General features: G+C 37.2%; 1 protein-coding gene and 2 long non-coding RNA genes across 13 annotated transcripts in view; 1 reads left to right on the top strand and 2 right to left on the bottom strand.

Moving 5' to 3' along the window:
* dnc (phosphodiesterase dunce) overlaps nt 1-26,483 on the bottom strand; it is a 234,362-nt gene that overhangs the window by 46,111 nt on the left and 161,768 nt on the right. The gene's annotated exons all lie outside the window — the stretch shown is intronic.
* Nucleotides 1,804-22,446, bottom strand: LOC149267840 (uncharacterized). The gene is made up of 2 exons (XR_016271391.1): nt 16,641-22,446; nt 1,804-16,562 (listed from the first exon to the last, which is right to left on the bottom strand). It is a non-coding gene; the product is annotated as an uncharacterized LOC149267840 (long non-coding RNA).
* LOC149267839 (uncharacterized) lies at nt 22,284-25,279 on the top strand. The gene is made up of 2 exons (XR_016271387.1): nt 22,284-23,865; nt 23,952-25,279. It is a non-coding gene; the product is annotated as an uncharacterized LOC149267839 (long non-coding RNA).

Genomic DNA, 26,483 nt, shown 5'->3' with positions numbered 1-26,483 from the left:
TGTGTGTGTGTGTGTGTGTGTGTATGTGCGTAACTAACGAGCAGCCAAATGACGTCAAACAGGTCGCAGAGCAGCGCAACGAGGCAGCAGCGAGCAATCAGGCCAGCACCCCTTTAATAGCTTTAAAAGGCAGGCGATGCTGTGAGTGTGTGCGTGTGTGTGCTTGTGCTTGTGTATGTGTATGTGCACTTAAATACAGCTCAGCAGCAGCAGCAGTGGCACCAGCATCATGATGATGATCATTATCATGATTGCTGCAATCATTAGAAACATCATGAGGTCGTCATAGTTGCAACGTCCTTCCCTCATAAATAATGTATTACAAAATATATATATATATATTTAAATATATATATATATATATGTATACATATTTATAGAAGAATGTGTGTGTGTGTGCAAAATACAAAATCCAAAATGCGAAATACGCTTAATGCAAAAACATGTTTTATACATGCAGAGTAGAGCGGCTCTATGTATGTGTGTGAGTGTTTATTTCTCTCTGTGAGTGTGTGTGCGTGTGTGTGTTGTGACCAAGTGCATTAACAGCCAGAAGGCAGGAGGCATTGCATAATGCAAAGCATATTTCGTTGGCTAAGCGATTGGTCTGGTTACCCGCTGCGACAACATTGCGTATGCGCAATTTCACAAATACTGAGAACTCAATGCCGATAACCCATTCAATAAATACATACAAAAGCGAGGGAAACAGAGAGAGAGAGAGTGTGTGTGAGTGTGTGTGTGTGTGTGTGTGTGTGTGTGTGTGTGTGTGTGTGTGTGTGTGAGGGAAATAATGTTGTTGCAGCTGCATCTCGCTGATAGCCAAATTCAATTATCGTTTTCGGCATTAACAAACGTTCGCTGAATATATTTATTAATTTACGCCAATTTCCAAATATGGCGAATTCAGAGTGATTCGTGACAAGCGCATTTCATGTCCGATTACTTTTATGAAATATATACATATATATCGCAAATGTTTACACATAATGTAATAATTTATTCACATTTCATGTGCACTTTAAATAGCTATTTGAGTGCAGAAATAATTAAAGTCAAACCCAGTTCAAGTGCGAATTCACTTAATGTGGAATATTTGTGTCCTGATTGTTCTTGTTGATGTAGATAGATTGATGGATGGATTGTTCGATTTTCAACTCAAAATACAATTGAGTAAAGGAAATTATTAGCAAATAAATTAAAATGATTTTTAGTCAGAGTTCTTTAATATTTCTAGGAATGATAAGAGAGAGAGAGAGAGGGAGAGAGAGAGCGAGAGAGAGAGAGCGAGCGAAAGAAAACGAGACTGATGCAGGAAGCTGAAAAGAGAAGCAATATGGAACTGATTTTCATATCTAGAGCTAATAGAGATGGAGGTAAAGAAATAGAGAGAGAGAGAGAGAATTCAATTGAAATAGGCGTTGACAGAGAGAGAGAGAGGGAAAGAAGTGAGACAGAAACAGACCGATCTACATCGACAGATGGAAACAGCGAGAAAAGAGTTAGAGGCAGAAGAGGGAGTAAAAATGAAGAGAGAGAGAGAGAGAGAGAGAGATAGATGGAGAGATACAGAAGTAGAGAGAAAAAGAGAGTTAAAGTGGGATCGACAAATAAGGAAATCGAGAAAAATGAAAAGTGAGAGGCAGATGAAAGAATAAGAATGAAAGGAGAGCAGAAGAGAGAGAGAGAGAGAGAGAGAGAGAGAGAGAAAGACACACACACTCAGACAGCGAAAGCAAGAGTGAGCGACTGGTTGTATAGGCGATTGGTTCCTCTCTTTCTCCCTCTCTCTATGTCTCGGGCTCTGTCTGTGTCTCTGTCTCTATTTCTGTAATTGCCTTTGTCGCCCGTCCTCTCTATTTGTGTTTCTCTCTCTCTCTCTGTGTTTATTTCTCTCGTTATCTTCTCTGTCTCATTCTCAAATTTCTCTCTCTAGTTCTCTCTATTTTTCTTTTCTTTCTCCCCATCTCTCTCGCAGCTTCACTCTTAATTTGCTCAGTTTTCCTCATATTTCTAACTATTTAAAGAAAATTTCATTCAATTCTTGCACAAATCAAGCCAATTTCCTTGCATCTCTCTCTCTCTCTCGTCCTATTACACTTTCGCAGCGACCACACCCACCTTGTGTGCCGCCCATGTGCTTCGCTGTTTAAGCCAAAATTCAGCTGCTGTTGGCCCATTGCTTTAACGGTTCTTGGGGGCCCAGTTGCAATTTGATGCTTTTGTTGTCAGAGCCTTCAACAACAATGATAATGTCGATGATGAGGACGACGTTGATGATGCTGCTGATAATGATGATGATGATGGTGATGATGGTGATGATGATGATGTTTGATTATGATGATGTTGTTGTTATTGGGCAATGACGATGCCATTTTCAATGAATCTCAATGCAAATGCTGCCCAAATTAGTGTCAAACGTATTGATTCACACACACACATACACACACACACACACAGAGATGACTTATACAACGTTTCAGTCGTTGTTGTTGTTGTTGTTGTTGCTGCTGCTGCAGCTGCTTCTCCCTTGGCGCCTATGTGTATGCCATGAATTTGTAGCTAACACACTTAACCCATTTGCCATGCCCACCCTCACACACAGACACACACATACGTACACTCACCCATAACACTTTCATCCACTTTGGTGGCTTGCTGCATGCTGCATGCTGCATGCTGCATGCTGCCTGTGTTGCATAATATACAAAATGTTCTGCACTTTAAAAATTGTTGCCCAAAAATTTCAATTAAACTCAATGACAACATAATTAAGGGGCGTGGCTAGCAGCTGGGCTGCCTATGACTAGTGTGCACGTATGTGTATGTGTGTGTGTGTGTGAGTGTGTGTGTGCATGCTCAAAAAGTCAATTGATGTCAAGCAGACAAGAGTTGACACCCACATGAAAACATCTTCATAACTGGGCGCCTGCCATTGAGCGTATGTGTATGTGTATGTGTACGTGTACGTGTATATGTGTGTGTGTGTGTTTGTGCGTGGGCGTATGTCACAGTGTGTCTTGCTTTTTGTCTTTGACACTTGGCTCGTGCTCAAAACTGTCCTGGCAGCGTGCAAGCAGAGCTACCCATGGCCAAGCCAAAAAAGCAAATGCAAAAACAAAAAGCAAACGAAATGAATTTCACAAAAACATTTTCGCTGCAATTTCACTAAGAGTTTTCGTTTTTTTGTTTTTTGCAATTTTTTTTTTTTGTATTTTTAGCGAAATTCCATTTCAACCAAGTAGAACTGAAACTGAATAGATCGCACAGTGCGATTTGGGGGCGAAAGCGTTTTTGCGAGCGGCAGCCGCAACGCCTCGAGCGCCACATCAAAAGGCGTCACAGTGGCTGCGGCTGCCAAGGTAGCGCGCCAGCCACGCCCACTGGCTAGCTGGTCCAGCTTGCCAAAAATGAAATCACTGCGGCAAATGCAATAAAAATAATCACACCCAAAACAAACAGCAGAAACAAAGAAAAATAAGTGAAAAAAAAACAAAAACAAAAACAAAAATGAACACGGGAAAAATGTGGAAAAGGCGAAAATGTTCCATTTGATTTTTGTTGGCAGACGATTGTTTAAAAGGCCACTCGGCACGGCCAGTGGCACGCCCCCTTTCTCAGTGCTACCTGCCCGCGGTGGCTGTGCGTTTCTCTTGGCTTTCATCTCTTTATGAGCTGTAATTTCTTTTGTGATGGCAAATTGAGCGGGAAAATTGAACGGACGTTTGCAAAATGGCGCCTGATGACGTCAGAAAGGACGCACGCTCAGCGCCGAGTGACAATAGCCAAAGAGGAGAAGAGGAGCAGACGAAGGGGAAGCAGAAAACGAAGAGGCAGCAGCAGCAGCAGCATCAGAGAAAAACAATAATTTTTGGCTGGTGAGCTGGCGAGTCGACTCGTCCCGTTGGCTATAAAAATAGCTTAGCTTGCAACAAATGTCACGTCAGAGACATCGTCTATCCTAACTACCCAATACAGAGACAAATATATATATATATATATATGTGTGCCTGATGCCAAGTCACAACTAAAGCACATTCAAGTCGAGCCATTTGACAATTAAATGCTGCGCTCGCCAGGCAAAACAATAAGTGGAAGCTGAGCTGCTGCTCCTCCTCATGCTGCTCTTGCTGCTCTTGCTGCTCCTGCTGCTCCTGCTGTTGCGAGTCGTGTGGCAGCTGGAGCCGTTGGACATCTTAAAAATGTTGAAGCTGACGCTCTGGCATGGCATGGGTAAAAGGTAATGACGTCGCTTTTAGCGTGCCAGTCGAGCCAAAACTCAATTAAATGTGACAGTGGAAAATGGCTGCCTAAAAGTATGCTTTATGCGCGCGAAAAGGCATCGGAAAAGCCAAAGGCAATGGCAAAAGGAAGAAGCCGACGCTGCTGCCAGAGGGCTGGAGTGGGTGTGGCAGTAGCTTGTACATAGCTGCTGACAGCAGCCAGGTGCGACAAATACAAATACACACACACACACACACATACAGCGTGACAGTCGAAGGTAAAAAATCATTTAGAGTGTTGTTCCGCGTTGCGCAAGTGGGCGAAACGTTAATTGACAAATTTTCATTTGGCTTGAAACGAAAAGCAACAGAAATATTCCAAAAAAATAAGAAATTTCAATTCAATTTGAATGGCAAAGGAATACTTTGCTTACTATATATGTATTTATAAACTACTTTCAACAAATGGGGAGGATAACATTTCCAAGGCACTGTCGCCCTCAGTGCTGTGAGCTAACAAAGTTTTTGCCTTTTCCATTTTCATAACTCATTTTGCTACTGTAGAAAGCTGTCAAGTTAAGTTGAATGAGTGCTTGAAATAAAAATTTATATATATACATATACATATATCAGAGAGTGTAGTGTTGTAAAGCTGCGTGTGCATGGCGACGCTTGTCAGTGGTCATTGTTAAGCAACACTGTATGTAAAATTTATTATCAACATTTTTATATTGGTATTATTTTTGCATTTGTTACTTTTATTATTATTATTTTTTTTTAAATTATTTTAGTTTTATTTTATTTTACATTTTATTTAATTTTTTTTATTTTTTATTTTTCTCTAATTTTATTTTTATTTATTTTTTATTATTATTATTATTTTATTCATTTTTTATTTTTATTTAATTTTTTATTTTATTTTTTTCTTATTTAATTTATTCCTATTTTATTTGCTCGTATTTCAGTTTTTTTTTCTGTTATCTTAAATTGTTTTTGATCAATTTTATTTTTTAAATTTTTTTATTTTTTGTTTTATGTTAATTTTATTTTTTATTTTATGTTATTCTTTTTTTGTTATTTATTAAGTTTTTATACTTTTGTCAACTGTAAAAATTATTGTTTTAATTTTTAGTAGGAGAACAACATAACAAGCAATTAGTGCTGCTAAACGCATCAAAAAACTAATTTATTGGTTTAGCTATAATCTTTAGAAGATCCAAGATCTAAGATCTAATCTTTAGAACATAAGAAAGTTAGCAACACTTTTTTGGCAAACAGAGTTGTAAAACTGCTTTAAATTGATTTCCTTAGACCATTGACAATTGTTGTGCAACACTGTAAACCCCCAGGCTTATATAATAGCAATGTAATATCAAGCAATTAGCGTTTGTAGATTTAACTACAATACTTAGACAATGTACATTTACAACACTGCAGCGCTAAGCACTTAAGACAGTTAACCACAGTTAACAAGCATGCTAGCAGTGTTGTAAAACTACTTCAAAGCAACTAGATTAGAACGTTTGATTGTTGCAACTGCTAAGTACTGCTAAGTACTAAGACTTCTTAAGCCACTTTCGCTGTACTTTGCAACACTTAACGAAAGTTGTGCCACACAGAGAATGCTGAAGTCGACAATGTGCTGCTGCTGCTGCTGCTGCTGCTGTTGCTGGTGAATTTGTGGCGAATTTGTTGCCAAGAATAAGCCGCTGCGCCATCAGCGTTTTCAGCTTTATCGTCGGGCGATGGCAACAGCAGCTGCCAATAAGCAACGATTATGCTTGTAGCAACAATCGACTCGCTGTTCAAACAGTCTGTCTGGCTGACTGACTGACTGACTGACTGACTAACTGGCTGACTGACTGACTGTATATAAATCTATATATACATAGCTATATATATATACATACATATATATATATATATATGTATATGTGTGTGTGCCGTCTTATAATGTTCTCTATTTGCTGAAGCTCTTGTTGTTTGTGTGCTAATGTCCTACAAAAATGCATGCGGCACTCAGGAGAGCAACGGCTGCTGTGTGTAGTCATGTGTACGAATGTGTGTGGGTGTGTGCGTGGGTGTATCTCTGTGTGTGTGTGTGTGTGGGTGTGTGTTAGCACATTGATAGCACTTGTGAGGCGCTATAAACTGCAAGCAGTTACTTGCGAAATGGAATGGAAAACTGCCTGCGTAACAAACCCGAGACGGCAGTTGGCTTGCGGCCTCAAATTGCGCATACGTCATGTGTGCCCAGCAGGCGCTGCCATGAATTTATTTCTACACACACACACACATACACAAACATCCTTATCTATATATATGGATATATATATATCTATATGTAACTTCAAAGTTGAAGCTTTAAATTGAGTGGCATTCGCATAGACAAAGTTTCCAGCCATTGTACTAAGCCATTTCAATTTGAAGCTAAGCAGCTTTAAGCTGTCAAACTTGAACTGTACTCGCATCTAATGCGATGCCCGACCGAGTTACGCGTGAAACGCATCGTGTATCTCTGACAGGTATACAGCCGCAACATAACAGTTCAGTTGACAGTCGCTTGAGCATCGGGCTACTCCCAATCAATTGTGTGCGATACTTGAGAGGAAACGAGACGAAAACGAACGTTGAAAATTCTATTTTGATTATTCCGTAGAGCAAGAAAAGAATAAGAAGAGAAATAGCAGCTCTTAGAGAGTGGATATGTATTATCAAGAAATGCCTAAAAATCAGATTTTTAGCTTAAAATGGAAAATTTGCTGAAGATTTTAAATTATAATTAAAAGCAAACTTAAAAAAAAAAAAAGTTAATAAACTGTAAGACAATAGAAAACTCTTAAGAATAATAGAATATTTTCCTAACTTTTTTTTAAGCTTTATATTAGGAGAAGGAAAATCTTTGGATATGAAAATATTCTATACATGTGAAACAATATTAAAACAATTCTTTTTTGACATGATATAAGAATGTTTCTATTTTTAATAAAAATTTTCTAATTAATTTCAAAAAATTCTTAGCCTAATCAGACTTTTTTTTAGATTTTTCTTATTAACGATTTTTCTTATTTTTTCAAAATATGTCTTCTACTTTTCTTTCGACTTCAACTTTTTAATATATATTTACATATATTTTTTTTAAAGATATATTTTCTATTTTCTAGAACCTACCCAATATAATTTTTTTTTTATAAATTTCATAAATAAAAATTAATTTAAAAATCTGTTGGAGCTTTCTTTTAAAGACCATAAAAAACAGAAATACAAATACGACTAATTTTAATAAAAACATAAAGCGAACAGGCTAAAATATAATTTCAAAAATAAATGGCCCAATTTATGGCTGAAGGTATAAAAATTGAAGGCAGGCTAAAATGCTGTGCTCTTTCTTTTTTTGAGAGTGGTGGCAAGGAGGAGGGGGTTTGGCTGAAATGACGCACATGATGCGAAATGTTGTGCGGCAAAATAACTAATTAGTTTATAATCATTTAATGCACTGCAAATTGTCAGCTGCAAGTGGGTGGGGGCAATGGGGTAGTGGTGGGGAAGGGGGAGGGGGCGTGGTGCCACATCAACTGCGGCAGCAGGAGCAGCAGCAGCAGCAGCATTGGGAGCAGCAGCTGTGGCAACAGCAGCTGTGTGTGCATAAATTAAATTAAAATTAAACGTTCCACTGCTTAAATGATGAGCTTTAAATAGCGACAGGCGATAAACTGCGTGGCAGATAATGTTAATGCCAATGGCTGATGATGATGATGATGATGATAATGTTGCAAAGTGTAAAAAGGACCAGCAAGAAGTTGACCAAAGCGAATGATTCGATACGAACAGCGCAAGGCTAACTGTTTGACGGTGGGCGTGGCAGGTGTAAAACGTGCAATAGAGGGTGAAAGAGAGTGAGAGAGAGAGCGAGAGCGAGAGGCCAGAGAAAAGCAATTCAGTTAAAAGAACATGCAAGTACGGAAGAATTTATGAAGTGAACTGAATGTGGAGCTGCCAGTTACAGCACAGATAAGCCGACTCTGGTGTTGCCAGATGGTTCAATTTATAATGTTAGCTGCAGAGAGAGTAATATTTCAGATTATATTGAAAGTCTGCTTAACATCTTTCCTAAATCTATTAAAACATATCTGCAAATATATGCTATTAAGGCAAAAGAATGAGAGGTATGAACTTGGTCTAAAGTTGGCAGACCTACGACAACTCAGTTGTGCAGCGTTGCCAGACTTAATTAGAATATTAGCAACATTTGAGTTTCTATCGATAAACGATTTATTCAATTACACCGCAAATATCAATAACAGATCTCTTGATATAAGCTTGAGAGTTGCCAGACGTAAGACAGCTCAGTTGCGCAGAGTTGCCAGGCCAATGCTACCATATGGCATTATAGAATTTAGCCTAATGTTAAACATTTTCCTAAGTTCTCATTAGAAAAACATTTCAATTTATAACAAAAAATATGCTAGTTTTAAATGTTATTTTCCAAGTAAGTGCTCAGTCGTACCACTACTTAGCTGTATATAAATATCTATGTTTATAATGTAGTTGCTTTATAAAAATGCGAATAAAATACAAATACCAAATACAAGAAAAATATATCCTTTTGTTGCCTACAGCAGAATCGACAATAATTTTCAAACCATTGAAGAGTATAAGGATAACGATGTTATTGTGTTGCTGTTGTTGCTGATGTTGTTGTTGTTGTACGATATAAAAATACCACATAAAAATATTTTCATCATATATACTCTCTCTCATATATGTACTTACAGGAATGCTGCCCAAAATAAGAGTAAATGCGTATAAAAATGGCATTAGAAATACACAAAAGGCGACCAGCCACATTGAAAGCCAGATGATGGGCGTTACTGCTTGCGGTGGGTGTGGCAGCAGCAGGTGGAAGTGCGGGGGGCGGGTGCGGATGGGGAGTTGCGAGAGGAGAGCTAAGTATGGATGCGAAGCTGGCGAATGTTACAGAAACAGGAAATAAAAATCCACTTTAAGCGTTTTGAATACAAATGCAAATACACAGAGAGAAAGAGAGCGAAAGAGAGAGAGAGAGAGAGAGAGAGAGAGATCTAGACAAAGAGCAGAGACTGAGATAGAATGTGCGTGTGTGTGTGTGTGTGGGTGTATATCTTGAGTCTGACAAGTGAGTGAGTGATGAGCAAAACGGAGACTAAGACGCAAAGCAAGCAACTGTTGGAGACAGAGACAGAGAGAGGGAGAGAACGGAGGGGTAGACAGAGAGAGATGGAGATAAATGCGGTCACATTGAGGTACATTAATATATACTCGCATTTCTCTGAAAGGCAAAGGCGCCAGAAAGGGTTTTCTGTATTTTTCTCAAATTTTCTTCTTCATCTTTTATATATAAAATAAAAATTTCTTTTTTTTTTTTTGCTTGCTTGCTTGATGCGAATACAAATAAAGACAAGTGTGTGCGTGTGAGTGTGTGCGTGTGTGTGTGTGTGTCTGCGTGTATGCCAAAAGCTGTCATATAAACTGCAAGCAGCTTGGGAACAAAGGCAGCACAAAGCAGACGCCAGAGGCATCTAAGTGAGTGAGAGATTGGTTGCGGGGGCAGGCAGCACAGGGGGTGCAGACAGAACACATAGCATGCCACAAATGAAGTGGCAGAACTTACAGCTAACACGCACACACACAGACGGGGAGAGCGACAGACAGACAGACAGACAAAGAGATGTGTATATATACATATATATATGTATATATATGGAAAAAATCATAGCAACGTTTTAGGCGACAAAAGTCGCACAGGTGGTGGCAAAATGCGAGGCGACAAACAGAAGACAGAAGACAGCAGCGGCAGCAGCAGCAGCAGCAGCAATAGAAGCAGCGGCAGCGGCAGCGGCAACGCGTTGCCGGAGACAGCGCGAGAATGCGAGAGACAAACGGAATAAGTGAGAAATGCCGAGGGCAATGCGAGAAGTCAAATTGAAGAAATTGCAAAAGCGGAAGTGCAATAAAGTGTAAGCAACACAGACAGCGACATGCCACAGCAGGCACAAAGACAATGCAGAGAGAGGGAGAGAGAGGGAGAGAGAGAAAGAGAGAGAAAGAGAGACTAGTAGTCAAAGGAGTTTGAAATGAAGGAAATGTAAGTAGTTCAGCGCCTGCAAAGAAATTCTGAGAACTAGAGATGACCGAGCGCAGCAGGGGAATTGTGAAAGCTTCTAAAGGAATGTCAGAAAAGAAAAAAAGAACAACAAAACACAAAGGAAAAATGTGGAAAGAAGACGCTGCACATATATAATATAAGCAGGTGTAATGCATTTATGAATGAAACTGACAGCTGAACTGACTACAAAACTGAACGTTAAGTTCAGAAACTAATATAGATATCTATACATAGTATTATAAGTGAAGCCGTTGATAGCGACATCGATATAGCATATATATATATTATATATATAGCATTATCTGAGCACTAGCACATCAATATCGATACAATAGTGAGATTGGATATCATTATTGCATTCTCATATCGATATCAATACAGCACTATCATAATTGTTACCATTTCTATCGATGCCGATATATGGCATTGTGATAAGTGAAACAATTATATCAATTGATATCGATACGGTGCTATCCCTATCGCTATAGATATGGCATTATCAGAATTATATGAATACATACAGATATCGATCTAGCGTTATAATCACTGTAACAGTATAGTTCGATAGTTCGCTACGATAAGTACAAGTGATAACGATATCGAATACAATGTCATTATGAGCCCTTACAATAGGTAATATTGATATCATAATTGTACAAATCGAACAGTATATCGATATCGATTACATATATATCCAACAACATAGATATAGATATCGATATCATTATTTATGTATCATTATCATATAGCATATAATTTGATCATGATGATATCGAAAACATTATCATAATATAACCATTTATTATGTATTCAGAGATCGATAATATTATTCATTACCTTGCTATATATCGATATAATATTATCATAATCACTAAAATTGTTATAATAATCGATTTAAATAATAAAATAGATCAGATTGAGTAAAGCACCAATATGGAAAGACCGGCATTATCGATAACAGAAATTAACATAATCGATAACATGGATTGTTTATATAGATCGTAATATTTATATTAAAATATCTGTGCAAAAATAGACTTGTACAGCAATCGATTAATTGATAGAAATTCGAATAGCTATTTCTATGTCGAAAGCTAACTTTAATATATATGTAGATATATGTATGGCTGCATAAATATATGTCTCATTTATATAGTGAAACATTTGGGGCTGTTGCCAAATGTTTTTTAGGCAACTCTTTTGCTACAAGCTACAAAATAATCACAATAGAAATATATATGGTCAGAGAGTGAGGGAGAGTGAGGGAAAGAGAGAGTGAGAGTGAGAGTGAGTGGTACTATATGGGAATCATATGGCATGCAAATAGTACGTTTCCAAGCACAACAAAATGTGCAAATGTAGAATGAACGGAAACGTTACTAGCACAAGGACCTCAAAAGTATGCAACAACATTAAGTGTGCGACAGCGCCATCTGTTTTTCCCACACGTCCCACACTCGGCCGCCATCCCTCATCAGGCCCACTCAGCCCCTCTCTGTCTCTGTGTCTGTCTCTGCTCAGACTGGCCAGCCGAAAGGGCCGTCCGTCTGGCTCTTATGTGCCATTTTGGCACAAGTTTCGTTTGCTTTGTCTGCCTGATGGCTGCGCTGCCAGCAGCAGGGCATGCTGGCCCAAGCGAGCAGCTTGTAACCGTTCTAATTGGAATTCTCAGCTGGTTAAGCTAATTGTATTCAATGTAGGTCTGGCAAATTTCACTCAAGTTCTCGATCAATTTCCATGTCGCGTGTCATGCAACAAGTGCAGCTGCATTTTTATTTTATTATTATTATTTATTTTGTTTTTTTTTTTTTTTTGTTATGGCTCTTGTTGCACTTGTCGCACAGCGAATTCTCATTAAGAAAATGCATGAAAAGTGAAAGCTTTAAAGGGCAAAACAACAACAGTAATGAGAAGAAAAACAACTTGGCGCGCAGAAGAGGATCCTTGAGCCGCTTCAAGTGCTCCTGCTGCTGCTGCTGCTGTTGCTGCTGCAGTTGTTGCTCCTCTCACAGCTGTTGTTGTTGTTGTTGTTGGCAAACGAAGCAGAGTGACACAAAAGTGCGCCCCAAGGGCAGCAGGCTATATAATATATATATATATGTACTTATATATATATATATATATATATATATATATATATATATATATATATATATATATATATATATATATATATATATATATGTATATGTATGTGTGCCTGGGCCACTAATCAAGTTGGCTACCAGCAAATGAACTGCATTTGCAGCAACGTTAAATCTCGAAAGTTAAATTATGAAAATGCCAGCCACACACACAATGATATTGTGACAATGCCAGGGGAGTAGGCAAAGCCAAAACACTGAAACACCCACACACACACACACACACACACACACACATATATATAAATGAATAAATGCCAAAACAATTTGCATAAAAAATATTTGTGCCAAAAAGTTTTACATTTCACTTTTTCGACTGTTTGTTGCTGCTGTTGTTGTTGCTGTTGTTGTTGTTGTTGGGCTAACAAAAATTTCCATATGAAAAGCAGCGTGTGGGCGCTCAAGTCTGTCTGTTGGCCCTTTATTGTGTATGTGTGGGCGTGGCGGGGCTGAGCGAAGCGGTATGCTTTGCGGTTAGCAGTGAGTTTATCAGCTAAAGCGACGCCTAATCAACATCAAGCCAAACGCCATTAGGCGACCGCACAATTTACAGCTGTTTGTCAGCCTTTGCTTAGGTGCCGCCCACACTCCCTCTCTCTGTCTGCCTCACTGCGAGCATCAACCTTTGGGAAAAAAAAAAAAAAAAAAACGGAAAAGTTTTCTGTGTATGTGCCTTGGTTTCATTCTGTCTGCTGCCTCAAGTTGAAATTGAATTTTAACATATTTTTGTTTGCATTTCATTTGCGCAACTCATTAAGCCAAAAAACAGCGAAGAGCTTCCCCTGGCGTATACCTCGATCTCTCTCCCTCTCTCACCCACTCTCCCGCTTTGGACAGATTTTAAAACCTTTCTTTTATCGAAGCTCACCAAGAATGTGCTTATCCACCATGGCAATGCTTGGATGCATATATCGATTTTGCTGATTTATGTGCACGAAAGTCAGCATTGTCATCGATAGTTATCGATAGTTGGAGTGCTATATTTTAAAGGAAACATTTAAGTTAACTTTGAGCTAGAAGTCCTCGGACTCATTTGACTCACATCAACTATTGATTATTATCGATAATGTTATCGATAACATTATTTATATATTCCATAACATAAAAGAAACTTATATGCCATAATCCCTGTAATTGGTCAAAATGAAGTCGTATCTACATACCGAAAGTGGGCAAAATTATGTATAATTATCGAAAATGTGAACTATCGATAGCTGCAATCTAAGCTCAATGCAGTTTTTATGATTATAGGTACATATATAAGACACATGAATTATATCAAACAAAACATTTAGTTTACATTACGAGAATCTAAAAAATTTAAGTTTTTTGCTATCGATAATTATCTATGACGCAAACGTATGGACGTAAAGCATGTTTCGAAGCAATACGTTTATAAGTTAACAAACTAAAACGATAGGAGCTTGAATTCTTAAGAACCCTAGCTTAACAGGTGTTATTTATCGCAATCGGGGTTTTATCGATAACAATTGTTATATATACATAATATTTAACATCTGTAATTCAGTAAAAGAATAACAATTGCATTAATATAATACTGTAGAAGTTTGCTAACTTTTCGATATTTGCAATATTGTGAAACTATCGATAACTGCAATAAAATGTAAATTCGCAGCAATGCTAATGATAATGTATTTACATAGAATATGCATATATTTGTCTGAGCTGCCATCCAGCTGCCTTTTCACACACATCTGCTCGAGCAGAAGCACTTTAAGGTCTGATTGTAAATTTTTGGAGGAATTTAAATAGATGTGCGAGTGTGTGAGTGTGTGTGTGGGTGTGTGTGTAATAAAACATTATGATTGCGGCTGTAGGGGCAGACAATATACTACATAAAAGCAGACAACTCGAATAAATCGAAAATGAAGGGACTAAAGCATAATCTCAGGCAATTCGGGCCTGTCGGAGCGTATCACGCGGCTATCTCTAAGCAGTTCGATCCAATCAATTCTTGATGTCTTTATTAATATTTATGCGTTTGCTGCTGCCAAAATGTGTGTGTCTGTGTGTGTGTGTGTGTGTGTGTGTGTGTCTGTTCGTGTGCGACGTCAAGCCGCAGCTTCGTCTGAGCGCCTGAATATATGCAATGAAAATTTTTTAAGTGCTTTAATTCTATTTCATGGCCTTTGCATGCGCTCCACCCACACTTGGCCGCCCCTTACACCTGCCACGCCCATCCAATTTTGTCTCCGCCGTAATAATTTGATTGTGTTTGTGCAATAAGCGCGCCCCCAACAAAAACGTCTTGTGGTCCTCTCAATGTTATTTACTTTGCTTCTTCTTTCTTTTTTTTTTTTTTTTTTTGTTCTGCCTTCTCCACATTTTGCTTGAGCTCTTTCTCCTTTTTCTCCTTCTCTGATTCTCTTTCAGGCATTCTGACATTTTAACAATTTGCATTAAAAATGCTCTTTGCTCTTAATATATATACATATACATATAGTCGATATGTGTGTGTGTGTGTGTGTCTTCATCTTTGGGGCACCGCAAGGCCGCCAGTTGGCTAATCCGCTTTGTAGCCATTAATGGGCACGCCTACCGCCCCTTGGCACCACCGCCCTCGCACCCCTTGCAACGCTACCGAAAATGCTTGGCCATAAATATTGCGGCCGTTGGGCAGTCGCCTCACGTAGGCGGTCATTAGATCAACTTTAATGTCATGCAGCGCACGTTTTTATTTACTTAAACTTCTCTCTCGCTCTCGCTCTCTCTCTCTCTCTCTCTCTCTCTCTCGCTGGACACGCCCCCAAAATGCCGGTATTCAATAAGTTCACACATCGTTAAAGCAGCCAAAGGTCAACTCGAATCTTTTCACTAATTTTAGCTCTCTTATTCATCTGCATTTCTTTCTTAAATTCATTTGGATATATTTAAATTTTTATCTATTATATTTAAAATCTAAAATACAGCTTGAAAAATATATTTAATATTTTTTTCTAAAAAAAATTAAAAAAAAAAAAAAAAAAAAAAAAAAAAAAAAAAAAAAAAACAAGAATAGTCTGCCCAAAATACCAAATACTAAATTAATTTACTAAAATTAATTTGTATACCCTGAACCCAATCACTGAACCCATTAAAAATGGCAAATCAGTTTTAGTGCAAATGTATGGGACAGGTAGAAGGAGGCGTGGCAGATTTCATAAAGTCTAAATCGTTTTAGCACTATCTAATCCATCTAGTCCATTCGTCGTTTTCGGCACCCATAAAAGCTAGATGCTTTATATTTTGTTGTAGATCTCCGTAATGCCCGCGCAAATCGAATTTGTGTTTTTCTTTTTTTTTTTAAATTGTTAACTATTTTTGTTTTAATTTTACCAAACTATATGTACTACATATTTCGAGTGTATATATTATTTTGTATCTATTTTACAAATTTGATATTTGTTATACTTTGGATACTGCTTCCAAATCTATCCTTATCACCCATTATTCCCCCAATTAGCCTAGGAATGTAACTTTCATTACGATAGTCCATCTATAAGGAGCGATACTTAAGTTCCCATAGTAAAGCCCGGGACCTTTCTTTCACATATGTAGCTTCCCCACTCGGTTTTCATGTTAATTGTAATATCGTATTCCATTAACTCTTCCCAGTGCCAGAAATAGCTTTTATCAGAATGCATTTTCCAAATCGTGAGATCGCCAAATTGCCTGAACTTGAATCGTAAGTTGACATTTTGCGGGCTAACTCAATTTATTCAGCTCATTCATGGTATTCATCAATATGCGTCATATTCAAGTTGGCTAAAAGGTTAACGTGGCAAGTGACAGCAGCGATGCGAAAAGTCAAAGTCAATCTGAAGGTCATGGGGAATGCAGTTGCATAGTATTTCTTTTTTTTTAGATTTTTGTTGGGCTTTCCGCTTTTTTGCATGGCTGGTCACACTTTGCCACTAGCTTCTTCTTCTTCTTCTTCATCTATTTTTTTAATGACGCCATGTGTGTTACACTTAATGCAAAGTGCTGCTATAGACTGTCCGTTCTATCAGCTCGGGTTGCTTTTCTCTTGCTTTCAGGATAAGCTGTTTTCTGTGAGCGGAAGAAGGAGAATGAATAGAATGAGGTGGAGCAGGAGAAGGAGGTGAGAAAGGGCGTAGGACGCTCAACTTTAATTGAAATCCTTTTGAGTACAAGCAGCCGAGCGACTTTATGCAATTTCAAATACTTCCTGACCCAGCTCCAGTCCCAGTCCCAGTCCCAGTCCCAGTCCCAGCTTCAGCTTCAGCTTCAGCTTCTGTTGCTGCCTCCAATGATTGCTCTTGCCAAAGTTTTGCCAAACAACTTTGGCTCAAAGACAAAGCTGGCGTTGCAGCAACAGCAGCAGCAGAGGATTTGGTAATGGAAATTTGTTTTCAAGTCAAATGCTGCCAGCCATTATAATGGTCAGCTATCAGCAGTTCAACTCGGGCCGACAGATTGCTGACAAAGTGTTGTATCTGTCTCTATATATCAGAGATATATCGCTACCCAACAAGGTCACGCGATCTATTTAGCACGATTCGTTATTGTTAATAAGCAGATGGCTTATTTATTTATTATGCAACTCGTTGCACTCCGAGCCGTGCAATTTAACAATGCATGCCTGAAAGCTAGCCTCACATGTAACTATAAATTATAATATTAACTCGGCTTTAATGGGCGCTCGAACATTCAAAGCTGGCAGCAGTTTGTTTCTAATTGCCAGCACTCTGTTTCGTTTGACAATCGAGTGAGTGTCGAACAACCATATTTACATTTAGATGCACTCATTTGCAAGCAGTATATATTTGTATTCATATTTATATTGTAATAATAAGTTAATATATATTACATTCATTACCATGTTGATACTACTCATTGTACTACTCATATGCGCAAACAGATTCACAGTTATGCTCATGCATGAAGGCGTCTATATGAATATATTCATATTCGTATTCATATCTTTATTTAAAATTATATTCATATGCAATATCCTCATATCCATAACCGTATTCATATTCATATTCATATTCATATTCATATTCATATTCATATTCATATTCATATTCATATTCATATTCATATTCATATTCATATTCATATTCATATTCATATTCATATTCATATTCATATTCATATTCATATTCATATTCATATTCATATTCATATTCATATTCATATTCATATTCATATTCATATTCATATTCATATTCATATTCATATTCATATTCATATTCATATACATATACATATACATATACATATCCATATTCATATTCATATTCATATTCATATTCACATCATATCATATCACATCTTTATTCCCATTCACACTCATACGGGTAATCATACTATCATTCATATTCACTTATATATTTCTATTCACGTTCGTATTCTCGCTCATTCATTATTAATACTCACACTTATACTTCTACTCAAACAGGTGCATGTATATTGCATATTCATCTTCATATTCAATATTAATATTCATACAGTTGCTCATATTCATATTCACTTTCATTTGCTCAATGCACAAACTCATACGCAACGTATACAATAAGCCAAGCAGAAGTAGAAAATTGAAATTGAAGAAAACTCATAACGGAAAGAGTGCTTCAAGCACTTGACATGTGCTATTCAACACTGACAGCAATTGTTATGCACAGAGCAGTGTTGGTTAACTGATTTGAATTGCATTCTGTTGCTACAAATGGCTCAAATGGATTCCTAAGCACAGGATAAATCGCCTTGTTTAATGCCATCCGAACGGAGAATGGAAAAACTACAGCAACAACAGCAACAATGGGCACAACATAGGACAGCGATGACGATGACGATGGCGATGGCGATGACGATGACGATGACGGTGACGATAACGATGACAGCGGCATGTAACGGAAAACGGAAATTAAAATCCACATGCCGGCCTGTCGACAATGAGCCAAGGCGTCTGTAGAAGACATCAATCCACAACGCACATCCCAACACATCTCCCTCTCTCTCTCTCGCTCCATCCCCCTCTCTCTCTTTCTCTCTGGCATCAAAAAGTGCGCAATAAAGAAAATAATAAAGCTGTTTTAATAGATGAACAATTCAGAGTTTTGAAGCGAACAAAAGATAAAAGCAAACCAAAATGCAAAATGCTCTAGAGCGAAAAAGATGCTATCCACATGTATGTACATAAATGTGATATATGTATGTAAATAAAGGCATATATATGTATATACGTATGCTTACATGTCAACATGAGAGCAGCTCAAAACGTGTCACTTTGAAGTGAAGTGAGGTTTTGCTAGCAGAGCATAAGCATTTGATTCACTTTCCTGCATTGAAAACTTCTTCCGACTGTTTTCATATAGTTGAATAGTTTTATTTTAAATAGATATTGATTGCACAGAAAAACTCATTGAATTTATTTTAAAGCTTTTAGATGATTACTACAGTGATAACTATCTGCTGCAGTTGACTGATACGACTCAATTTTTGTAAAGAAAGACTTGAAATTGGAAGAGACACAGGCATCCACTATTAATAAAGTTTGGGAGTATAATATATATATATAGTATCTACATGAACAAGGTTCTCTGTTATAATTTGATATATATATATTATATATCTAAAGAAGTTTAGCAGAAAAAAAAGGTCAAACATACAGATTTACCAACATTAAGCCATTAACTATGTTGGGCTTACAGCTGTTAAGCTTAGAGCTGTTAAGTTAATCGTACAGTCTATGTTAAGTATGCTCTGTTATATTTGACACCATGCTAACTATCTACATACACAAATATTTTGTGTTGCTTCTAATCTCATTTTAATCGCTCGCATTAACTATCGTCTATGTTAACTAAGCTCTGTTATATTCAAAGCAATTTTAACTGTCTATATACACCATTATCGGGTATTGTATATGATCCCATATTAATAACACGGTCTTATATATGCACTGTAATCTATGTTAACTCTATGTTAGCCAGCTTATGTTCTCTGTTATCCCACAAAAGTCGGTTTTAGCCAACCTCTGTTATAAGTAAATGCATTACATATGCTCACCCATGTTAACTACCTTCGCTTCTAACTGAACTCAGCTCAATTTGATGCACATCTCCTGGAACACATCCAAATAGCTAACAGACAAGCTGAAGGTCAGTTTACAGTGCTCACATTCTATAAACTATTTATATTTTGTTTTATGCCAGAGAAAATGGTTATTGGTCCCATAGTGCAGGGGCAGACCAGCTCCTTCATTCCATGCGAACGAGTCGTGGCCCATTCATAATAATTTAACACACATTTTATGGCGCCCAGAAGAGAAAGAAGCAGCAGCAGCAGCAACAGCAGCCGAAGAAGAAGAAGAAGAAAAAGTTGTTGCCAACAGCAGATACAAAACTTCTACCTGAAAGTCGAACAAAAGCTGAAACCTAGATACCAACATGCCTCTACCTCTCGCCCCCATCTCTGCACCAGCCCTACGCTCATCTCTCTATCTCTGTCTCTGCCTCTGTCTCTTGCTGTCACTCTCTAATGAGAAGTAAGTGGAAAGAAGGCTGTTGCCATGGCGAGAATGTCCTGCTCCTGGTGTTCCTCTCCAGCTGGAATTGTTGGCTCAGCCTTGCGGCTCTTTTCTCCTTTTTTTTTTTTTTTTGCTATTTTTTAATAAGATTCTTTAATTATATACCCACTATATTATGCTCTACCTAGGCATCCACACACACACACACCTACACAGCCGCACACTCATATGGTCAACAGACAAATACTTGAAGCTCGTCGGAATTTCTCAATTATTATCAATATGAAAAATTACAGAGCGAGAGAGCGAGAGAGAAGAAAAAACTAGAAATTGGAATTTCAATTAATAAAAAAATAGCTAGCGAAGCTAAGCTAAAGCAAATATTTACTACAATATTCTTGATGGACTCAAAATGAAAATATGTTAGTGTTAATGACAGGAAAATAAAGAAAATTGTTTCCAGGAAATATGTCAAAGCTACGACGACTCATAGAAAATTCAAATAACAATCAGATTAGAAAATAAATTCAATGAAATTCAGATGAACTGAAGAATTTAAACAAAATTGCATATTCAACTTCAGTTCCCATCTGTCAACTAGTTCCAAATGACCTTTAAACGACATTGAGAGAACTTTTGATGTGTTCATATAGTTCATTTAACTGCTAAGTGAATCAAGTTTTCAGATGCTATGAAGTATTCAAAAAATAGCTTATTCATTACTAGTTCATATGAACTATTAAGTGAACAACTTCAAAAAGTTCATTTGATCAAATATTTCCATATCATTTCTTTCTCGGCGATGTAGGTTATTCACTAATTGACTAGTTCATTTGAACTGTTCAGTGAAAAATATGAAAAAGTTCATTTGATTAAATAATTCCATATTTTGCAGCAGTTCATTGTTCATTCATTGATGTAGTTCATTGATGGCTAGTTCATTTGAACTGAGCTGAGTTGAATGAACCAGCTCAAAATGTAGTTGCATTTACTATTTCAAAAAACTATTTATATATAAAATATTGCTATATTCTGTGAAATGTGCATGACAAGTTCTTTTAGTTCATTTGAACATCCGACTGAACCCAGTTCACAACTAAGTTCCGTTCACAACTTTCGCAAAAAAAAAAAAACCGTTAATATTGTTTTAGAACTATATTCCACAAATAGGTCTACCTGCCACACCCACCACGGCCGCCCCCTTCTGGCCCTGTAACAGGCGGGCCATAAAAGACGGTTATTAGTGGATAAAAGATGTAATTGCTGCACGCGGCGTCGGTGGTTGCAGCCACCGGTGGCGACACTGGAAGCTGCCACCGGAGCCAAAGAGTGGGCGGGACGGTGAGGTGGTTGGGTGGTCTGGCACATAAAACATGCAGCAGCTGTTTAGTGGGTGAAACACCGCACGGAGAGCATAAATGAAAATCAATAAATAAAAATTTTATCGCCAAAGTAACGCAGCCAAAGACCCGGAATCCCAAGCCCTAACTCTGTCCTTGTATGTGTGCATGTGTGTGTGTGTGTGTGAGCCAACTTTCAGCAAATAGAGCCAAAAGAATAAATGTGAAAGCATAGCGAAATAGTAGACAAAAAAAAAAAGGTAGCTAAAAACGGAAGCTAAAAAAACCGCCAAAGCAAAATCAATAAACTTTTTGCGCACGTTTTAGTTGCCCATGTGTGTATGTGTGTGTGTGTGTGCATTAGTTGTGGGTGTGGCCATCTAAGCGATTGACATGCTAATGCAATCGTTCAATAAATTGCAATTGCATAAAAATTGCAAGCAAAACCGAGCATTTAGTCAATCAAACTGATTTGAGTGGCTGTCATTGGTCAGTTCAATCAATCAATCTGACAATCTAGCAATCAATCACTCGATGAGCTCCAAGTGCTTGCGCATTGGTAATTTGCTTAAACAGTTAAGCGCTGCAAAAGAGAATCCAATTATCCACACAAATAAACAAGCAAACAAACGTGAAAGCAAAGAAACGAAATGCTCTAACGGCGCTGCTCTTGTATAAGAGTGTAATGCACTCTTATACGCCGCAATTGAATGTGTTGCATTTGCAGCCACGCTGGCGTCGACAGCAGAAAAGAAACGCAGAAACAAAGTGCAGATCGCAGAACAAGTGGAATGGAATCAGATATGTAAGTCCGCGTCGATCAGCCGCAAGACAGTGGAAGCCCAAATAGTGTGCACGCTAGCTACGTGCAACAGCTGTGCAATGCGGAACAAGCGGAATTGAGCCGCATATTCATACTGGACAGACAGTGGCTAGGCGGATCAACTATGCACTCGATACAGTACTGTCCCAAATAGTGTGCGCACTTCAGCTATCCATGCGGAACAAGTGAAACTGATCCATGCTGATCACTACAACAGGAACAGTGACGGCCCGCATAGTGTGCACGATCGCCTAGTACGTGACAGGCGTAGCCAATCTATATATATAAAAGAAAGTTGTGTAAAAGTGATGACCGCTTATAACTTGATTTGGGCTGAACCAATTTTCATGGTTTTTGATTTGTTGGATTTGTCTCCGCAACGAGTTTAGTATAGGGTCTTAAAAATACTGAAAAAATTTGCCGAATACTTGAAAAACGCGGTTTTTTCCCCAAATGTTCAAATTTTTTTTATACCCAGTAGGCTTGGTAACAGTGACAGTTTTGACAATAGTGTAGAAGTAAATAAACAAATGTAGTCAGTCAGTCTACGGTCTCCTGACCTCGAGCAGACCTGACTATTCAAAAAAAAAAAAAAAAAAAAAAAAAAAAAAAAATTTCAAATCAAAAGGAAAAATATTTCAAATCAAAAATCTGCAAAAAATCAAAAGATTAAAACCTGACTGTTCAAAAAATAAATAAAAAATTAAAAATTCGAAATTAAAAAAAAAAAGGTAATTATTAAAAAGTGTATTTTTGGCTTTTTATATTTTCGGACTTTTAAACTTTATAAATATTTCAAATCAAAAATCTGCAAAAATTAAAAAAAAAATCAAAAGATTAAAACCTAACAATCAAAAATAAATAAAAAATTCAAAATTCAAAATTCGAAATTAAAAAAAAAAAAGTTAATTATTAAAAATTGTATTTTTGGACTTTTACAAAAGCTAAATATCTCGAAAGTTCAGGTATTTGTTTGTCTCAAACATAAATTTGTGTAAATCTATATATATAAAAGAAAGTTGTGTAAAAGTGAAGACTGCTTATAACTTGATTTGGGCTGAACCAATTTTCATGGTTTTTGATTTGTTGGATTTGTCTCCGCAACGAGTTTAGTATAGGGTCTTAAAAATACTGAAAAAATTTGCCGAATACTTGAAAAACGCGGTTTTTTCCCCAAATGTTCAAATTTTTTTTATACCCAGTAGGCTTGGTAACAGTGACAGTTTTGACAATAGTGTAGAAGTAAATAAACAAATGTAGTCAGTCAGTCTACGGTCTCCTGACCTCGAGCAGACCTGACTATTCAAAAAAAAAAAAAAAAAAAAAAAAAAAAAAAAAAAAAAATTTTCAAATCAAAAGGAAAAATATTTCAAATCAAAAATCTGCAAAAAATCAAAAGATTAAAACCTGACTGTTCAAAAAATAAATAAAAAATTAAAAATTCGAAATTAAAAAAAAAAAAGGTAATTATTAAAAAGTGTATTTTTGGCTTTTTATATTTTCGGACTTTTAAACTTTATAAATATTTCAAATCAAAAATCTGCAAAAATTAAAAAAAAAATCAAAAGATTAAAACCTAACAATCAAAAATAAATAAAAAATTCAAAATTCAAAATTCGAAATTAAAAAAAAAAGTTAATTATTAAAAATTGTATTTTTGGACTTTTACAAAAGCTAAATATCTCGAAAGTTCAGGTATTTGTTTGTCTCAAACATAAATTTGTGTAAATTATTTATATTTATATTTCTCGATTGTTTTATATGGTTTTGTGCGAGGGCAGTATTACTATTAATAAAAATGCCGCGTCCTAGAAGATCTAATCTTTCCCGGCGGACCCATAATGCAATTAGGCAACGGAATAGCGCGAGTCAATTATCTGACGAAGAGCGAGAAATCGCCCGAGAAAGGCTCCGCGTTAGTACCCAGGGAAGAAGGGCCTTAATTCGTGCTTCTCAAAGAGAGGCAGCCCGTGAAATGGCAATAAGAAATGGTTCAAGGATTGATTTGAATCGAGCAGCGTTTCGATATGATTGCACCATTGATTACAGCTTGAATCGTTTAGTTTGCATTGGTCCAATGGACGTTGTTTGCTAGCATTGTGGCGCATTGAAGTTTGCTGGTGAAACGCCCGGTTTGTGCTGCCTTAGTGGTAAAGTGACATTGCCATTAGCGGTCACCATAGCCATTGCGTTCCCTGCTTTATGGCGAAACACTAGAATCACGACATTTTCTAGCGAACACTCAAAAATACAATGCCTGTTTCCAAATGACATAATTTGGGGCGGAAAATATTGGAGACGGATATTTAAGGTAATTTACGTTAAAAATTTTATTTTCTATGACTGCCAAAAAAAATTTTGAATAATGTAGTTTGTTAGATTTCTGTAAATAGTGTTTGTAAATATAACTATAACTATGGCTTTGAATTTAAAGATTCAAGGCCAGATTTGCCATCGCATTGGATCATTGCAACCTATTGAAGATGCACAGCAAAAATTCTTGCAAATATACTTCATGGGCAATATGGAAGAACAACTTGACCGGCGTCAAGAAATGAACACAGCTATGAAAAGAGCAATTCTCCATGATTTGCATGCTTAGAAATTTAAACCAACCAAAACTGTGCAATGGAACGCGTTTGGTGATAAGAAAACTGATGAGCAATGTGATTCACGCGTTGATACTCAAAGGAAAATTTAAAGATGAGGAAGTTCTTATTCCTAGGATTCCGATGAGCTCAACAGATATGCCCTTTGAATTTAAACGAATTCAATTCCCGCTTCGTCTTGCCTTCGCCATGACGATCAACAAGTCACAGGGCCAATCTTTGACTATTTGTGGCCTCAATCTAGAAAATGCGTGTTTTTCTCATGGTCAATTGTACGTGGCATGCTCACGTGTTGGCAAACGATCCGCATTATTTGTTCTTGCACCCGACCAAAAAACGAAGAATGTCGTTTACAACAAGGTGCTTGAATGAAAATCCGATTAATAAATTTATCAGTGTATCCCAGCCTGAACAACATAGCTTTCAACAATTTTTTACCTAGAAATAATATAGAGGGCAATGCAACGTTTGCCGGGCCAGCTAGTAATAAATAAATAAAAGTGAGCGAAAAAAAATGAAATGAAATGATAATGGTTTAGCCATGTACATTTTACAAATTATTTGAAAAGCTCGATAAGCACGCGTAGACACGTACGGATTCTATGCGAATATTTGCGGCGTACAGTCAGCATTCTGCATTGACGAACAGGCAAGGCAGAATGGAACTACAGTTGCAGAATGGAATTTGAGGAGAAGGGAAACGTTTGGAATTGAAACAAAATAGAACAGTGTCTTCTTTTTTATACTAAATCCAGCATTTGGTGTTTGGAATGGCTGGAATTCAAACCAATGTGATTTAAAATTGTGTGGAGCTTTAGTGAGAGGGATACATCTCGTATGGAACGTCTGGAATTGAGACACATGTAAAAATGTTCCACTTGCAGATATAGAATGTTTGGGAATTGAAATTTATTCATGAGAAATGAAATTGAAACAAATTTTTAACTAAATACAAGCAGAATATAGGTGAAAAGGAATTCAGTTCAACTTGTTGACATGAAACGCTTGAAATTGAAACAAATGCGTTTAGTGTAGCTACAAATATTCGAGTTAGCTTAATGAAAATTCAGTTTGTGCAGATTCCCAGCTCAGCTCAGCTCAGCTCCTGGCTTGGCCTGGCTATAAATTTAATTAGGTTTCGTCTTAATTGTTGCTCACAAATATTGCCCTAAAAAGTTGCAGTTTGCCCTGTTGCCATACTTCATCAACGCCCGCTCTCCCAAGACGCTAAACAAGACAAGAACAAGTAAGAAAGCTCCAGTCGAGACTGCTCGACTAGGAGATACCCTGAACCCTCCAAGCTGATATTCTAATCATTCTGCACTTCTTTTATGCACATGCATCCACACGCACGCATAAGCCTGCGCTCTGCTAACTGCGCAGTAAGCAGCGACTGCGCTTGGGCTGCGCTGCAGTGTGGGCAATATTATGAGAATTTATTTGTTGAATAATTTCTTTTGTAGACATACGATCTTAATGAAACTTTCAGAGCGTAAGCATATGGTGAATATGTGTGTATATTCCAAAGCACAAGTCTCTAGTACTTGAAATGCGTTTTTTACAAATTGGGGGCGAAAGGGGCGAGGTATCCAAAATCTGTAAATTACAAAATCTTTGTATCGATTAACTTTATATACAACGCAAATTTGAAGACTCCAGGTCTAAAAATGTTCAAATTAGGCTAAAAAAACAAAATCAATTTTT

This window comes from Drosophila arizonae, chromosome X (assembly GCF_054131065.1).
Source record: "Drosophila arizonae isolate 15081-1271.41 chromosome X, UAZ_ARI_1.0, whole genome shotgun sequence".
Lineage (NCBI taxonomy): Eukaryota > Metazoa > Arthropoda > Insecta > Diptera > Drosophilidae > Drosophila > Drosophila arizonae.
Note: the sequence above shows the minus strand (reverse complement) of the source record. Positions and strands in the feature narration are given on the sequence as shown.